The sequence below is a fragment of the Agelaius phoeniceus genome, chromosome 1 (genome assembly GCF_051311805.1).
Source record: "Agelaius phoeniceus isolate bAgePho1 chromosome 1, bAgePho1.hap1, whole genome shotgun sequence".
Classification (NCBI taxonomy): Eukaryota; Metazoa; Chordata; class Aves; order Passeriformes; family Icteridae; genus Agelaius; species Agelaius phoeniceus.
This window is the reverse complement of record NC_135265.1, coordinates 49,944,515-49,961,360: the sequence shown is the minus strand read 5'-3', so window position 1 is coordinate 49,961,360 and position 16,846 is coordinate 49,944,515. Positions and strand designations below refer to the sequence as shown.

The following is a 16,846-nucleotide window of genomic DNA, read 5'->3' as shown; positions in this document are numbered from 1 at the left end:
TTCAGCTGGTTTTGCTCACAAATTGATTTTTGTGTGTGTCTGTGTAATTTCAGTGTCACCAGCCCGGCATGCCTGACACTGCAGTCTTTTTGAGAAGCAATAAGCCATGCAGTCTGATGTGGAAACAAGTCTCCATGGAGCTAATCGGCTTTGGTTTTTTGCTCTGAGCACTTGCTGGCTTTTCCCCCTTGCAGTGGTATTGGAGCACTGTGTTAACTCTAACAGAACTACTGATTGACAAACTAATGCCATGGAGTTGGCTTATGAGCTAAACTATGAGAGTAACTTAAATCTTTGTGTCAGAGGGGAACAAGATAAACAAGCTCAGTTGGGGTTACAGTAATTTTTAGATTCATCAAACTTTCACTTTTCAGTGTTTTAAACAGTAAATGATTTTAGGAGTTCTGGACCAGGCACTTGGCTGAGGGCACATCTCTGCTTTCATGTTATGCTGTTTATTGTCAGCTTAGGCCTAAATTTTAGGCTGCCCTGGAATACAATGTGTGTTTTTATAAAGTAATTTACATGGTTTTAGCAAGTCAAAATAAGCCAGGCTAAGGTGATATACTGAACTTACCTGTACAGGTTTTCTGTCTGCAATCCCTGTAGCTGAAGCATATCTTCAGAGAGCAGCACAAAACAAAAACATAGATGCTTTTTGCTCTTTTAGTATTTTCTTTTGTTCTTGTGATTTCTTTTGGAGAACCAGAGTGTTGTCTCTGAATAATGTCCTTAAAATTCCAGAGAAGTGAAGAACCTTTATTGGCCAAAACTGCAATGACAAAATTCATTTCACTAAGCAAGGCAAGATTGGGGTTTTGAGCATGTGTAGAGCACCACATATGTCCAGGCAGGAGTTGTGGGGTATTTTATGAGGAGGCACAGATATTTTAAAGCAAACTGGACTGCCCACACAGACTTGCTGAAGAATTAATAATGAAACTTGAATTTCAACAGTTTTGCTCACAATAGGAGTACAATCCCTAAAAAAAAAAAAAAAAAAAAAAGAAAATGAAAAGATAGGTTTCCAGGATAACAAAAGAGACCTGGCAGTCTATTAGTGGGATGACTACAGCAGCTGACAGGCTGATAGAGTGCTCCACAGTCCCAGCACACCTGTGTGGAGCCACCTGTCATAGGAGTGAAAAATGTATCCTGAGTTATAGAACTGCAAATTCAGCAAAAATTCTGCAAGGGGATCAGAGGAGTGAAATGGCCCTCATGCTAAGGTTTTGTTGCCAGAAGACTTCTCACCTAAGGAAAAAAAAAAACCAAAACCATGAACAACTCACTCAGAAAGTAGTTTTGTCATTTTTACAGTATTAGGACTGCTAGAAAATATATTACCGTAGTAATGAAAAATGTCCACATCTAAATTATCATGTATAGTCTATGTAAGTTGGTTTAATAAGGTAAAAATACTCTATATACTGCTTTACCTTAAAAAAAAAAAAAGTTCAGGAAAATGGTGAGCTGGAGAGTGGAGGGAACACAGGACAGGTAAATCAAGGCTTGCAGAGGGATCAGAGAGGAATCATCCTGTACTCACTGTGGATGGTCAATGCTTCCTAGCTCTCAAACTAATACCACAAATGGGATATGCTGCAGAAGAGATCAGTGCTATGGCTAAGGTCTATAATCTACATAAGAAGTCTACTTGGTAAAATTCTTAGATGATTTGATGATTTTAGGAAACTGAGGGTACACCAATGGACAGGAAAACAGTCCTTATATACAGAATCCTGGAATAGTTTGAGTTATAAGAGATATTAAGGTCCAACCCACTCCACTCTGGGTGTTTAATTGATCCAAATAATCTGACTGTAGGGAAAATTCTTACATAAACTGATTTCCTAAGCTTATGAATGCCACTCTTTGCCTAAAAGAATTTTGTGGGTTTGGCAAGCCAGGTTACATAGCCCAGTGTTTTCTGTCTAGCTATAGCATGCTCCACTGCTGCAGTGGGAAGTGAAATAAAAACAGCAGAAACTAGTTGTGGAAGAGCTTTTTTCCTGGTAATTGATAGAAGGTTCAAGCATAATTGCTTGTAAAAATGATGCAAACAAAAGATGATTGAATCTCCTCCGAGGCACTTAAGTCATCAGCACATCAGGTACCAGGGACTCAAATTATAAAATTAATTTCTCATTGCTGGGATTTTGTAAACAGTCCCTTTCATAAATTTAGAAAACTCACATCTTCAAATAGCATTGATCCCTTCTCCTGATGACTCTTCTTAATAATTTCATCACTCTCCATATGATTAGAAGTTTCCTGTATTCATTTACCTCCGGCACAGTCTAGTTATTGTCTTTTGGTTTACACTTTGCTGCTGTTTTCATATTTACCCCTACAGCATGTTATTAGGAATTAGCATATAACTTGTCAGCCTTTGGATAAATTTGCCAATCTGCTCATGTAACTTCATGTTAGATCTTTTGCATCATGGCTATTCCCATAACTGGGCATTATACATTTTCTTTACCTGCTGGAGTGTAAATTTACTTTTGTAACCATAACTATCCCAAGCAAGTGTTCCCAAAGACAGCAACATCTTATTTCAGACACTGTTACTGTATGAAATGCTTTGGTTCTTATAAATATTTTGCTTTAGGAGAACATCCTAAACACATGTTCATTTTCTCACAGCTGTAGTAAATGATGGGCATTTCCTTAAAGCCTCCAGCTGATGAGCCCAGTCCCAGATTTATGTCTTAAAGTATTTACATTCAAAGTACATTTACATCTATTCATCTTTGAATGGATAAATTTGTGCTTTTGGCTGTTCAGTACTACTCCTTCATTCCTTTGGTTGTGTTGTAAGCCAGAAAGGAAAGTTTCTGTGTTCTTGTTCCCTTTCTACTGATGGTTCACAGAAGGGATTTCTTCCATAACTCTGGATGCAAGACATGGAGGCTAAATATTGGAAGGAAAAAGACACAGGAATGGGGCACATTTTATTGTTAAATGTTTTGTTTATTGAAAAGTTATGATCTGGGTTAACTTCATCTATTTATGAACCCAAATATACTTTGATTCCCTATCCAACATTCACTCAGAAAAAAGAAAAAAAAAAGAATTGGAATGTTTCATTGAAAAAAAATCCTTAAATCTATACTTTGATTTTAAATAAAATTGTTTTGGTTTTGAAAAGAGCAGTGCTTCTCTAACTCAGAAACATAATGGGGTGCTTTGAGAATATTGACATAACCGTAGATATTTGCTTAACAATGTTCTTATTTTCACAAGAATCCACACATTTTTTCCTTTTGGGTAACCTGAAACCAAACCCAGGCAGCAAATGAAAACCAATTGTATTTGTACAGCTTTAGTTGATATTAAACTGCTCCTGTTTCTTCTGGTGATAGCTGTGCAGAGGGTTCATAGAAATCTCACCCCTTGTGCCACATGTTTCTTTCTGTAACTCATTCTTTGCTTAGCAGAAATAAATTTCATTCTTTCTAAGAAATTTCCCAATTGGTAGTTTTCCATGAAAACCCAAACATTTGTCAGAAACTGTGGAACTGCTGAATATAAAATGTCTCCTTCAACTCCTCCTCATTTTTAATCAACTCCAGCCACAGCTGAGGCTGCTTTCTGCAGGAGCAGCCCTTGTGTTGCTGCAGTTGCTGAATATTCTAGGACATCATACCTAATCAGAAAGTCTTGCTCAGGACTGAGATGTAAGCCATGACCAGCTGCAAGCTTTCTTTCCTTATTATTTATTTATTTCCTTGCCCTTAAGAGCAAAACAGAGAGTATTCCCATATTTATAAATTTAAAACCTAAGTATCTTGATAGTTATAAAGAATAAAAAGTGTGCAGTAAACATTTTTGTCTGGAAAAAAGCAAAACTGTTTTCAGTTCTTGTCTGTAACACTACTTTGCAGTGTGACTTTGGTCAGCTCAGTAAATCATTCTGAGCTTAGTTCCAGCCAGCTGTAATGCCAAGAGAATAGTGTTTCTTTTCTTCCACCTGTTCTGCAATTTATTACAAACTCTTTGAGGCAGCAACTGATTTTTCTTGTTTGGCACTTTCTGTGGACACTTACCCCAACTTTCTGGAAGTAATTAATTTTTCAGTTCACAGTCATTCTAGGTACTATAAAAATTGTTTGTGGGTGGAATGAACAACTTTCCCCTGTTTACTGCATTAACAAGGTAAAAAGTAAATTTTGGTTGAGTGCATTACAAACCATTATTTTTGCAATTTAAAATTAATGTTCAAATAAACTGTAAGGAAATAGAAATGTAAACAATAGCTCAAATACATATAGTATTATGTGGCTGAAAACTGAGTTTGAATTAAAATTAGGAGAAAATTTTATGACTAGAGGGATATTTTCAGTGGGGTTTTTTTTTTTTATTTTTCTGGAATGAATGTCTGAAACATTAGCACTTTATTTCTTCTAGAAGAACATTTTCAGGGTATGATCCAAAATTTGATCCAGCTTTGTCCAGAATGGTAAAAACCTAATTTTTTTTTTTTTAGGGGAACTGGAGCAGTATGAGATGTTGACCTCACCACGTTTTAAACTCAGCCCTTCCCTGTAGGGATGTAATGAAGACTCAGAATCTGACCTGCTGATCAGGTAAGGGAATTTGCAAGCCATTTCTTCAGCCTTTTGGAAAATTGCCCTTAAATTTGCTGGTGATTTCCTGTGTGTATACATGTGCATGTCCTGACATGGCTCAAACACTGAAGTAATAAGGAAGTATTGACTTCCACCCAGATGTCTGTTTCACTGAGCAAGTGTTGGTCAATGGATTGATGCACTATTAGCAAGCATCTGACTCCCTGCTAGGGGAGAATTTCCTACAAACTAGCAGGCATTTCTCTGCAAAAATATCTTTGGAGTAAAGTAAGGGAGCATATGTGATTACTGGATATCAGAAAGACTTCTGTTCAGTTATTTGAAAGACATTTTAAAAAATACATCAGTTTTAGCATTTTAATTAATTCTGGTGGATTTCATCCATGCTCAGATTAGGATGTGTGGACTTTTAGCCCATTAATGTATCCTTTTAAATCAGAAATGTGACAAGGTAGTTGCAGTATTAACCCCAAAACTATTCAAGGGGTACAAAAGCTGATACTGCACTAGTAATGTTATCTCCACTAGTCAGTGTGGACTACATTCAGCCAAAGGCATGACCAAAACACTCAAAGAGTGAATATAAGCTCCAATTAAAGTCAAGTGACCCCAGCTCCATCTGCTCTGAATCAGTATAATTTCACCAAAAAAAAGAAAAGAAAAGTTGGCACAGTGTCAGTTTGTACATGTTGACCCCACAAGCTTGGCTCAGTTTAAACCTTTTTTAAATATGGATGTGGATGCTTTCAGAGAATGGCCTGCAGCATACTTGGCAAGTGGAGAGATAGATAATACCCTGATACAGAAATACTTCTTGGACATGTGCTTAAATGCTGTTGCTAATGAAGCTAATGGAACGTTTACATCCACAGGAGGCAACCTCTGTCTGAGCCCCTACATTCACTCCTGAGCATGGATCATGGCTTTATTTGGCTTAGATTTTGGTGCTGTTTTGTGGGAGATGTGTTTCAAAATGTGGATTTTCTCTGTGCACATGTAGTCCTTGCTCTGAGATGGAATTTCATGGGCCTTGTGTGACTCCTCCAGTGCATCTGTTAATGGTTGCTGGTGTACCACAGCCTTGCGCTCTTAACTGCTGACAAAATTGCTCAGGGTTTATGTGCAGACATGTTAGAAAGCAGTGCCTGGCTTCCTATGTGTCAAAAAAAAAAGTCTTCAGAAACAGTTCAGTGGTAAAGTCCCAAGTTAGAATTGTTTATCCTCATCAACAGGCTGAACTAATAGCATTTGTCATGAGAAACATTGAGATTAAATAGGAGTGTAGGGGAGGAAAAGCTTTTATCTTTGGGAGTACTTGTATGCATAGTGTGTTAAATAGCATATCTTTTCATGTGGTATGACACCGAGATATGAGGAATACCTAAAGGACTTACTAACATCACTGGTCTGCAGTCTGCAGGAGTTAGTACAGTTGGAAAGGAACACAGACCTTGCTAAAACACAGCACGATCTAAACTTCTTCAGGTTGTTTTAAAAGCAGGGTTCTGATGACATGGAATCAGCAAAGATTTCAGTTCACCTCCTGTAGAAACAGAGCGTGTTAGATCATCAGTTGTGGAGAAATCCCAACTGGGTCATTGCATTTCTCAAGCTTTTCAAAATTCTTCCTACTTTTTCATGGGGAAAATCTTGTTTCAGTTGTATATGGGATTTTTCAGGCTCATTTTTAGTCTGTCACATTATGTGCCAGTGTTTTCTTTTGCCATGGACAAGGTTATATAGCTGTGACACATATAAATTGTTTATTATGTGGGTGCGACATGAGAGAAAAAGTGTACCTGAGAAGAAATAGATCTATTGTAATCCTGTGACTGCGTCATTTATCTTTTGCTATTGACTCTAGACTCTACCTTTTCTGGGATTTATTTCAATATTTTCTGTTCAACTTTCAGGACCAGCCAGTCTTGTAATACACATCATTAAAATTCACCTTCTAGGAGTTATATGTGTCTGTGTATGCATAAATAAAAATATATATGTAGGTATGTATACATATGTATGCATCCTTTGTTTAAAATCTCCTGAAGTACATTTTTGCTGTTAGGCATGTGCTCCACAGAGTTTGCAAGGTGGCAGAGCACAGGGCCTGTGGTCAGACCAACTCTCCTGTTTGTCAGCAGTGTGGCAAACCACAGCACACACAAATGAATGAGCTGCTCAGGAGGTAACAGCCTGAATTCTTTCACTTTGTTTTGTCCTCTGTGCTGGGGCAGGGCTCAAGCATGCCCACACTGTGGCTCCAGCAGAAGTTTAACAGTGTGCTGTGGGATCCAGTTTGGCTTCACTCAGTGAGGGGAGAGGTCTGAGGGGAGCCTAGGAGAAGTGACTGGGGTTTTTTTCATCTTCAGCTGAAATATCCCTTGACTTTGCCATGATGTATGGGCAGTCAGGAGGAACTCAACTCCTGTCAGTGCCCTAGTGAAAATCTTGCTGGACTATCTTTTTCTTTTTCAAAGTGAGCATGCACTTTTTGTCACTTTGTTGATGGTTAGTTTTAAAAAATCTATTTAAGGCCTTCTTTGTAGGGGGTAGAATATAAGAAAATAAAGATAGTGTAGAAAGTAATCTTTTCCCTAAGGAGTTGCAGCTGGGCCAGTTATCAAAGATTAGGAACAGGCCTGACTTTAACAGGCCACAGCTGTAACCAATGAGAAGAAGATGCTATAAAAGAGTGGGGTGGCTGGCTGAGAGGGGAACTGGAGTCACTTGGCTGCTTTGTGAAGAAGAAAGAGTCAGTGCTCTGAGGAGATGCCCACGAGAAACACCAAGAAGGTATGAAACTTTTGTGATAAGGAGACAACAGTATGGAACCCTTGCAATAAGATGACAACACTTATTGGTTTTTGTTTGTACTTGAACCTCTTACCAGTAAAACAGGTGGGTCTGTGGACAAAAGCCAAGTGTGTTTTCAACCTGAAGGAGGAGGGAAGACTAGTGGTGATTGAACAGTGATTATTCTAGATTCAGAAACATAAATCTGTGATGTTGAACTGATGCTGACACTTCCTTCTAGTTCCTCTTGTCAGATCAAGACGAACTCTATTAAAACTTTGTGTCCGAGTAGACTAAGAGGTTTTTTTCCCCTCTCCAGAACAGAAAGTTGTCAAGACTTAATCTATATTGCATTGAGTCCTGCGTAGATGAACCTGCCCATGGAAGACAATGAAATGTTTTGCTTTGAGGCCTCTCTTCTGCCTCACTCCCCCAACACAAGTTTCCTTCAGAAACTTGTATGGCTTCTGAAACAACCCCTAGTGCAATTTCAGTGGTTACAGGGCTGTGGACTCATTTGGGAGCATATAAGCAGGTTCCAAAGTCACACTGGCTTCAGACCAAAAACCTTGTTACTGGATGTTGGTTCTTATTTTCATGAATAAGAGGAACAACTAATGGGTTCAAAAATTTAAGATGCCGAGTGAAACTGCCAGAAACTAGGATAAAAAACGTTAATGCACATATCATGACCTAATAAGTTTGATATGGATTTGGAAAAAAAATCAACACAGTTGCACCTTGTAGCAGAACATTTTTTAACAATGACTGTTATTATTTTTTCCATGGGATGCTACTGCAATTACTTTTGTCCTTATACCTGATAAAAGCCAAAAGAATGTTATTGTTGCAAATCCTGTTCATTACTGCCAGCCAAATTTTCCCTCCAAACTTTAGTTCATAGAGCAACTATGATCCTTGCCATAAGCAGAGAAAAGTTCTCCAGGTTTATTTTGTTGTGAAACAGTTGAAAGAGAAGCTGGGCCCTGTGGTGGGACCTTGATACATACCACAGCCTACATCCAGCTGTGCTCAGTGCATCCTCTGGACAAGCACACACAGGTGTTCCAACTGTACGTGCCCAGGACTCGTTTTCAGGCATAAATATCAAAAACATTGTGAACAAACAGAGTGAATTTTAAATATGAAGCAATTTTGTTGCTACATCTTTTTAGAGACAAAGGCATATTCAGCAAAGTTAATGAGAATAAAGTGGCTCTGCCAGATTATTTAAATGCAAATTGGATTTACTTGAAGGCTATGTAGAGGATGACTGTGGGTTTTGTATTTAGCTATGTTTGTTTCATTGAAACTTTGTCATTGATATCACAGGTACTCCTAATTTTGATGCTATATCAGAATAGAATAGCCAGCAGAGGGAGCAAAGGCTTTTTTAACAATAAGCTGTTGGCAAGAACTATGTGACCCTATAGGGGGATCAGGAAGGAAGTAAACTTTTTCTGTGCTACTTTCTTTTCCTCAGGAATGGAAGAAGAGGTGAGAGAAAAAGGTTTGCAAAGAGAAAAGAAATAGTGTTGTGTTTTACTTTCAAATTTGAATGTAAAACAGAACATGTTAATAAAAAATGGAGATTCAGCCCCATAAATAAAATGCTACCTCACTCTAGGGAGAGAAGGAGGGAGGAAAAACAACCAACCAAAATGTACAAAAAAATTAAGAATCAGTTGCTCTTTTTTTTCTATTTGTTCATGTTTTCCATGCCAAAACTATTTTCATCTAATGGCCAGGATCATTATGAAATGTATCCTGTGGTTTTGGCCACTTACACAAAGTTCTGTCACAGAGGGCTCTGTAATGACAATTTGCTGTTAATTGCTATCTAAAAGGGCCAACCATTGTAATTTCAGCACAGTCTTATTCATAGATCACCATCAGTTACTGTGGCCAATCCCAAACACTTTGGGAAAAACATCAAGTTAAAAAATGAAGGAGAAAATACCGTGGCTTTTTGATGCCACTTCTCCCCTGCTTTTAATTTTTTTTTAACTCTTCCACCTGTAGTCCTTTGGGATTGCATGTAGATGATTAAGGCCCTCTGTATTAAGATGACAAAAATGTCAGATCTGGCTAGTCCCTGCCCTAAGCCTGCCTTATCATCTCTGGAACAGCTGCAGATTTTTGTGCTGAGAGACTGGACCAAATACATTGCAGAGTGCATTTGGTATGCTTTCAAATGGGTAGGCACACTCATGCCCAGCCCAGAGAGCTGGAGAGGAGGGAAGGGGCAGAAACATCTCAAAGAAGGAGAGGGTCTGCTGACGTGAGTCAGGATTTAATGAGCTGACCACCTGCTCTTGAAATCCTCATCTGTAAGATATTTGAGCCTATGAACTCAGACATGATACCTACAGGCTTTTCAGCTAATCTTGTTGTCTGACAGCACAGTCAAAAAGAATGTGACCTCAGGAATAGAGAAGATACCTACTTGATATCCTGGCAGAGCATGTTAATAAACATTTTAGCATCAGCAGTGCCTGCTCAGCAGTCTGTAGGTTAGGGGGCACATAAGGTTACTTCTTAGCTCTAACATTCATTCTGTTTTGTAAACTCCTAAATTTCAGGTTTTGGATTCACTTGAATCCTCAGTCTTAGCTGGTAATATGCAGTGTAAGGCAGAGAGGGAGGTGTGTACCACAACATCTGCAGACTCGTGCATGCAAGTACAAGCCTAACTTTTGGAAACAAAGAGGAAAGACCACAAGGTTTCTTTCCCACCGCTTTGCTTTAACCTTTCTGTACCTGTCTTCCTCTGAATGTGCCAAAAGTGAATGGCTCTGCATCCAAGATAACTGTGGTACAGGGCCCCCCTCTGCCCTGTTATCATCCATGCCTGTGGTGCTGTCATCCTTATGCAACATTCAAATAAATTAAGAGAAGCTCCAGTTTAAATTGAATAGCTGTTGTACTTATGGAGCAATGGTGCTATAAGTACTGTTGTACTTATAGCACCATTAAGCCGTACTACAGAATATTCCTGGAGCTTAAGCCATGCTACAGAAGATTCCAGGGCTTCCTTGTCCCAACAGGAGAGGTGTTGCTTCATGCTTGCAGAGGGATTCCCCTGAGGGCCTTCTGCCCACTGTTTTCTTGGTAAAACCCATTGCTGTGGAAAGCCTGACTCCATCTGCTCCTTTCTCCTGAGGAAAATGTTTCTTCTAAGGTCAGAAGAAATGTAAAGTCTTTATAAGGATGGCTGGAATGCAGCCTTCAGAGCAAGGCTTGTGGTTTTTTTTTCCCTCACAGTGTGCCTCTGCAGAGAAGTTTAGGCTTAATTTCCCTTGTTCAGGAACATTAGTCCTTGTTATTTTTCTTCTTACTCAAACTTAACAAATTGAGCTGGAAATATATCCATTGTCTGATTGAATGGGAACATTAGCAGTATGATTTCCTTCCAGAGGCTGATGGCTTTGATCCATTCTTGAATTCCGAGTGTTGCAGTGTCAGCAAGCTTTCTTTGTCTATGATTTCTGACTATCTTTTGCATTTGCATCTTCACCTGTTCTTGTGTTGTTCTCGATTCAAGAGCACACAAATACAGGTGTGCCACTAATATGTAACTTTGTCTATTTCTTGCAAGTTAAGAACAAAAAGCAATCTGAGAGGAAGAGATCTCCAAGATGAGTGAGGAAAAGAAGTTGACTTTTCAGCTACCCCCAGACACCAGTGTCTATGAGCAATCCCATTTAGGTGCCCAAGTAGTGATTCTCAGAACCCCATAGTCTGCTCTGTAGCCTAACATTACATAGAAACCTCTCAAGCTCCATTTTAGAAAATGATTCATTATTCTGCCTTTGTTACTATTTAAAAATCTCATAGCTCAAGAGGCTGGACAAATTATTATAGTCTTCAGTCTAAACCTATTTTGGCAATTTTATGCCTATTAGTTCTTCAACAAATGTACTTATTTTGATTAATTCTTTAATTCCTTACTATTCCTTCTCATTCCCTGTTATATTTATAGGTAGCAATCATATGCCCCTTAGCCTTTCTCTGACTAGGTTAGCCAAGTTTTTTAGTTTTCTTGTGTAAAAAAAGGGTTCCTCGTTTCTCTGATTGTACTGGAAGACTTTCACTGCACCTCTTCTGGTAATGGACTCATCTTTCTGAGTTTGGGTGATCAAGGAAATGTGCAATTTTTAAGGTTTCATTGGTTCTCCGTGCAATCATGTTCACCATTTCTGTTGGAAAGCTCTCTCATGATCACATTTCATCCATTTCCTTAAAACAATATACATAGTTTTTGTGTTAGAAATTATCATTGGAGCTGTTCCTCCTGCACATGATCATTTGGTGCAGAACAGTTGCCCTAGGCATTTCCAGCTTCTGAATAAAACAAGTTAGGGACCCTATTAGTCACATGTGTTTTTCCCTTAATGATTTCCCTACTGTGCCTTCTGAGTGAAGAGTTTCAGGGGAGAGGAATCAGGTAAATAAAAGCTATGTCACAGCACAGGCACGCTGGGGAGCTAAGTTAAATCCTGCATTTTTGATTGCTGTGTTTTGCAGACACAACATATTTCTTTCAGCATCACGTGAAGTACTGTAGGCTGAGGCAGTGCTGTGCAAATGCTGGCATGAAGTTGGAACATTTGCTTTGCTTGTGAGGGATGAGCCTGTTTACAAAATTAGGCAGATCATCCCAATACATGTCAATGGGATCTTTAATACTCGCTGCCATACCTTTAAACACCCCTCTCTGATGGATGCCACTCATTTTGTCAATCCCACTCAAACACTTTGGTACTGAAATCTCTGTTTTACCATGATGGGTTCGTGGAAGACTAAACTCTAAACTTGTTGATGGTAGAGAAGGGAAGAAATTCTACGTGAAGGGAAGAAAAACTTTCACTTGGCTCAAAAGGAAAGCTGTTTGGTTTTTTAAATAATTTGTCTTGATTTATTTATTACAGTTTATTTATTTACTACATTTTAAAAGGAAAGTCATTCATACTGCTGAAGGGCACCCAGTGGTTAAAGAAGTCTTGAAACTGCCGAGAAGGACTTGAAGGTGTTTGACAGGATGAAGGGCTGGACAGGAGCTGGAACATGCTGACAGCACAGAAAGCCAAATTTATCCTAGGCTGCATCCAAAGCAGCATGGCCAGCTTTGCCACCTGCATCCAGCTCTGGGGTCTTCAGCCTAGAAGGAACTTTGGCCTATTGGAATGAGTCTGGAGTTAGACTACCAAAACAATTAGAGGGGTGGAGAGCTCTCCTCTATGAGGAAAGGCTGAGGGGATTGGGTTTGTTCTGCCTGGAAAAAAAAGTCTAAGGGGTGCCCTAATTGCAGCCTTCCAGCACCTGAAGGGAGCCTACAGGAAAGATGAAGAGGGACTTTTTACAATGGCAGGTGGGACAGGACAAGGGAGGATGGATTCAAACTGAGAGTAGGTTTAAATCAGATATTAGAGAATAGACTGCGGGAGGGGTTAGAAGTAGATCTTTAAGGTCCTTTTCAATTCAAGCCGTGTTATGATTGTAATAAAATCTGCTCATTAACAAGGTGAGGCCTTTCAAACACCTTTTCATCTTTGAGACAAATATGCAGAAGACTGAACTAAAGCCCTCCTATTCTTATTTTGCATTGCTAGTATGCACCCTAATTGATAGCACTGCAACCCCTGAGGTGAGCTCCTCCACTTGTGCATGTTTGTGAAGCTCAGCTGATGTCAGTGAAACACATGAGCTGAGGATGTGGCCTCTGGAGTTCAGAGGAGCTGCTGTAGAATATCAGGCTGAAAAGTGATTTCTGAAGGATTTTCAGTTACGCTAATGCCTAAAACAAATAAAGAGGAGGTTTCTTCATCTGTTTAAGTGCTTTTCTTTGAGGTACTCAATAAGCAGTGTGTGTCTTGACGTAAACAGAAATGTACAAGTATGATTAGGTGAGTGTTTACCAATTCTATTTACTGTTTATAGCAGAGTAGACATATTGCCTATGCTAATCTATGAGTTTGGCAGATGTGATCCAGAGAGGAGAAAAATGTTTTAATAGAAGTAAAGTATAATTTAAGCTTTATTACAAATCTCAAGTTTATTGAAGCGTGACGCAAAGAAGTTTTTTGGGATGTTAATTGTGTATCCACAAAGCATGAAATAAAGCCAGGAACAGAATAAGAGTGTTTTCAGTCTTCTTTCTTTGTCAGATCAGATAAAACACCAGATTTTATTTCCAAGAAGAAAGGATAGAAAAAGACTAATGGCTTCTTTCATCAAGCATGGGTAAATTTAGGACATCTATTTGGATAAAATATATTTGAAATGGTGGCTGGCTTTTTTTTTTCTTTGTTGTTGTGTTTGGGTGTCTTTTTTCTGTTCATAAACAATGCCTTTTTTAAAAATACTTTCTTTCGTTGGGACACAGAAAACGTACTGACAGTTAGAGCAGGGATGACACTTTTAGTTTAAACCAGTTTTGACTGCAGCTAGCCATGAAACTTAGATCTGGATTTAGATCCCAAATTAAATTATTACTTCCAGAGTTTTTTTCCAATTAATATTTACAAGTGTTCTATAGTTTAGCACATCTAGTAAGTATAATACAAAGAATGGATTATGTTTTTGCAGTCTCTTAGCATGTTAGGATCTCTGTCCTGCTTGTTATCATTGGAACAATTTAGAAGGATTTTCTGGCAATGCGTTAATTTATATGGAATGTGAAATTATTTTTTTTTCTGATTTCAGAGGAAGGATCTAGGCTTTATACTGGTAATCTCAAAAAACATGTCTGAGCTGCTGATCCCAAGGCGTGCTGTGATTGTATGGGGTGGTTTAATTGGATATGCGGATCCGAGTTCACTGTTTGCATGCGCACAGCTATTTGGAAAGGGAGCTTGTTAATGAGAGTAGAAGAAAAACTTGAAGGAAAAAGCACGTTTGGCATTTAACTAGCAAAAGATTTGCTTTCTTCATTAAAGTCATTATAACTGAGCTCAAGAATTGCACATGCACAAGGGAATTACTTGAATTAAGTTAATAAAGTTGTACTTTATTAGGTGTGAGGGGCCTGATTATTCCATTAGTAGCACAACACAGCCCGAGTTCAGATCTGTGGACTGGAGCAAGTAGGTTATGAGGACGAAGCTGTGAAGCTCCTGTCCTGTGCACCTCTTCACCTGGGTAAGAGGAAGGCTTTTGTTTCCGTTTTTATGAAATGGGACAAAATAAATTGGTGCTGTGCTGGCTAAACCAGTAATCAATAGAGTTTGTTCTTAGGAAATTTAGAGGGAAGCCATTCAATTACTTGGTAGAAACTCTACATGTCTCTCAGCTGTCTCTGAACGTGTCAGGCCTGGGGAATATACAGCAGGGTTTGGGAGTTATAGCATGTTCTTTTCAGTGCAATTGGCCTTTGGTTGTTTTCTTCTTTTTTTATTCAGCTCTTGAAACAAGATTTAAAATATAGTATTATCTATATCGCTGCAGAGCACAATGGGTGCTGGTAATAAGCTGCTCAAGCATACAGTGTTATCTGTAAGGTAAAATGCTAAAGAGTACCGCCTACTTGTTATGTAAATATCTTACTAAAAGGTCAGGTGAATGCTTTTTTTGGTCTGGGAAATGCTCTTAAAATTTTGCCACTTTGGGTTAAAATAGATTTGATCAGCCTTGAAGCCTGGTAAACTTTAGTATCACACAACAGTGAAGAAATTACCTGAAGTGTTGTTGAGTCTGAATGATGAAACTGGAGTTCTCCAAACCCTCTTAATGAAAAATACTGAGAACAGACATATAAGTGGTGCTTCCCAGCTCAGTGGCAATAGTAAAGGAGTCCAAAGACATGAAAAGTAGGATTATTAATAATTAATTAATAACAAAGTGAACATTTTTTTGGATGTTTTTTGAATTGCAGATAGCATGAGAATGTTATGGTTAGCAATGCCCTTTGCATAATGGGCCCCACTTCTTGACTGTGCCTTAGTATCATCCTGATCTTAAACAAGTGCCTCCCCTGTCATTTGTCACTAAGTGTGGAACCCACCCTAAGTTGAGCAGAGGAGTGTGGGCAGAGCACTGCTCTTGTCTGCTGGGGGCTGAGTTGTGCTATCAAATGTTCTACTGGCTTCCCATCAGATTGCTGCTTCCTGAACCACTTTGTGAGGCACATGAGATAGAGAGGGTCTTTCCAGCTGTGTTCACAAGATCAATAAAATGGAAGAAAATGTAACGTTATTACTACAAATATATTTTAATTTAGCAATAGTTTTCCTAGCGAGGACAAAATCCGCTTGCTAAAAAAATCCACTTTCACTACAAAACCACGTTACAAAACATATTGCTCATAGTGAACATGATGGGCACTTTGCCACAGCTTTGACCCTATGCTCACTACTGAATGCACAAAAATGGTTTAGCCTGATGAGTTAAGGAGCCAGCTAAGAAGTTAGCTTATTAAGCAGACTGTCTATTCTATAAAACACTATTCTTTACCAAATATTCACATCTGTAGGCCAGCAAAGAGTTAATAATCAATTGCTACTTAATGAACCTATAACCACCTTATTAAATCTGCATTGAATGTGTAGTTAAGTGTACTCAGAGTATTTTAATTTAAATGTTACCATAAAATCTGCAAGTGGAATTAGTGTAGTGCTTTTGAGATTACATTAGCAGCAAAACAGGGGGTGGATGGTTATTGTTAATTAAACCATACAGGCAACATCCAGTAGAGTCCTAACCGAGTGTAGAATACATTTATTTGTTTAACATATTACAGTTTCAAGACTCTTTGTCCTACAACTCCTTCCTCCACCCCCCACCCCATCCTTTTTAAATTACCAGTGGAAGTTTTTGGACTGATTCTGTAAGGCTCATGAAATGTTGAAGTGAACCTTTCCATTGTCCCTGGAATGGGCTTGACATTAATACACTCCATAGAGGGATGAAACAACATAATTTCATTATGAGTTTGTTTATTAAAGTATTTTATGACAATTTTTTTCTTCCATCTAAGCAGTCTCTGAGGAAAACTCTAGATTTGATTTCCTCTAATGAAAGTGTCCCCCTTATAACATATTCATGACCACATGAATCATGACATCCTGTATTCTTTTGCACTTCTGTGCTTAGGTCAGGTACTGCAAAAAAGCCACCTTACTACCTTGCATTGTCCTTTCTTTTCCTTCTTTTTACATATCTATGTGGGCAGTACGTGAGACTGAGAACAAAATTCCTGTGGTTTTTTTTTTTTGGTTTGAGGGGAATTTCTGTCAGACTCAGTGTTTAATCTGTGCCATAGTTCCTCTGCCTTTTGAAGGAGCAAAATTTCTCTCTGTGATTACCCTCAGTGTGACACTCCCTTCTCCATCTTGTTTTCAATACCAGCTGGGCATTCAGAAAGGGAATAGTGCTGCATACCTGTCTTCTTTTAGCTGATATATTCCATTACTTGTGTTAAAGTCTTCGGGAGTCCTCCAGACCTGCCTCCCTGGTTGCTG

At 38.7% G+C, this 16,846-nt stretch overlaps 1 long non-coding RNA gene across 1 annotated transcript in view; it reads left to right on the top strand.

Moving 5' to 3' along the window:
• Positions 1–16,846, top strand: part of LOC143694120 (uncharacterized) — a 267,052-nt gene that overhangs the window by 216,662 nt on the left and 33,544 nt on the right. Inside the window, exon 13 of the long non-coding RNA XR_013182349.1 lies at positions 4,493–4,592. This is a non-coding gene — a long non-coding RNA (uncharacterized LOC143694120). The remainder of the gene's footprint in view (positions 1–4,492; positions 4,593–16,846) is intronic.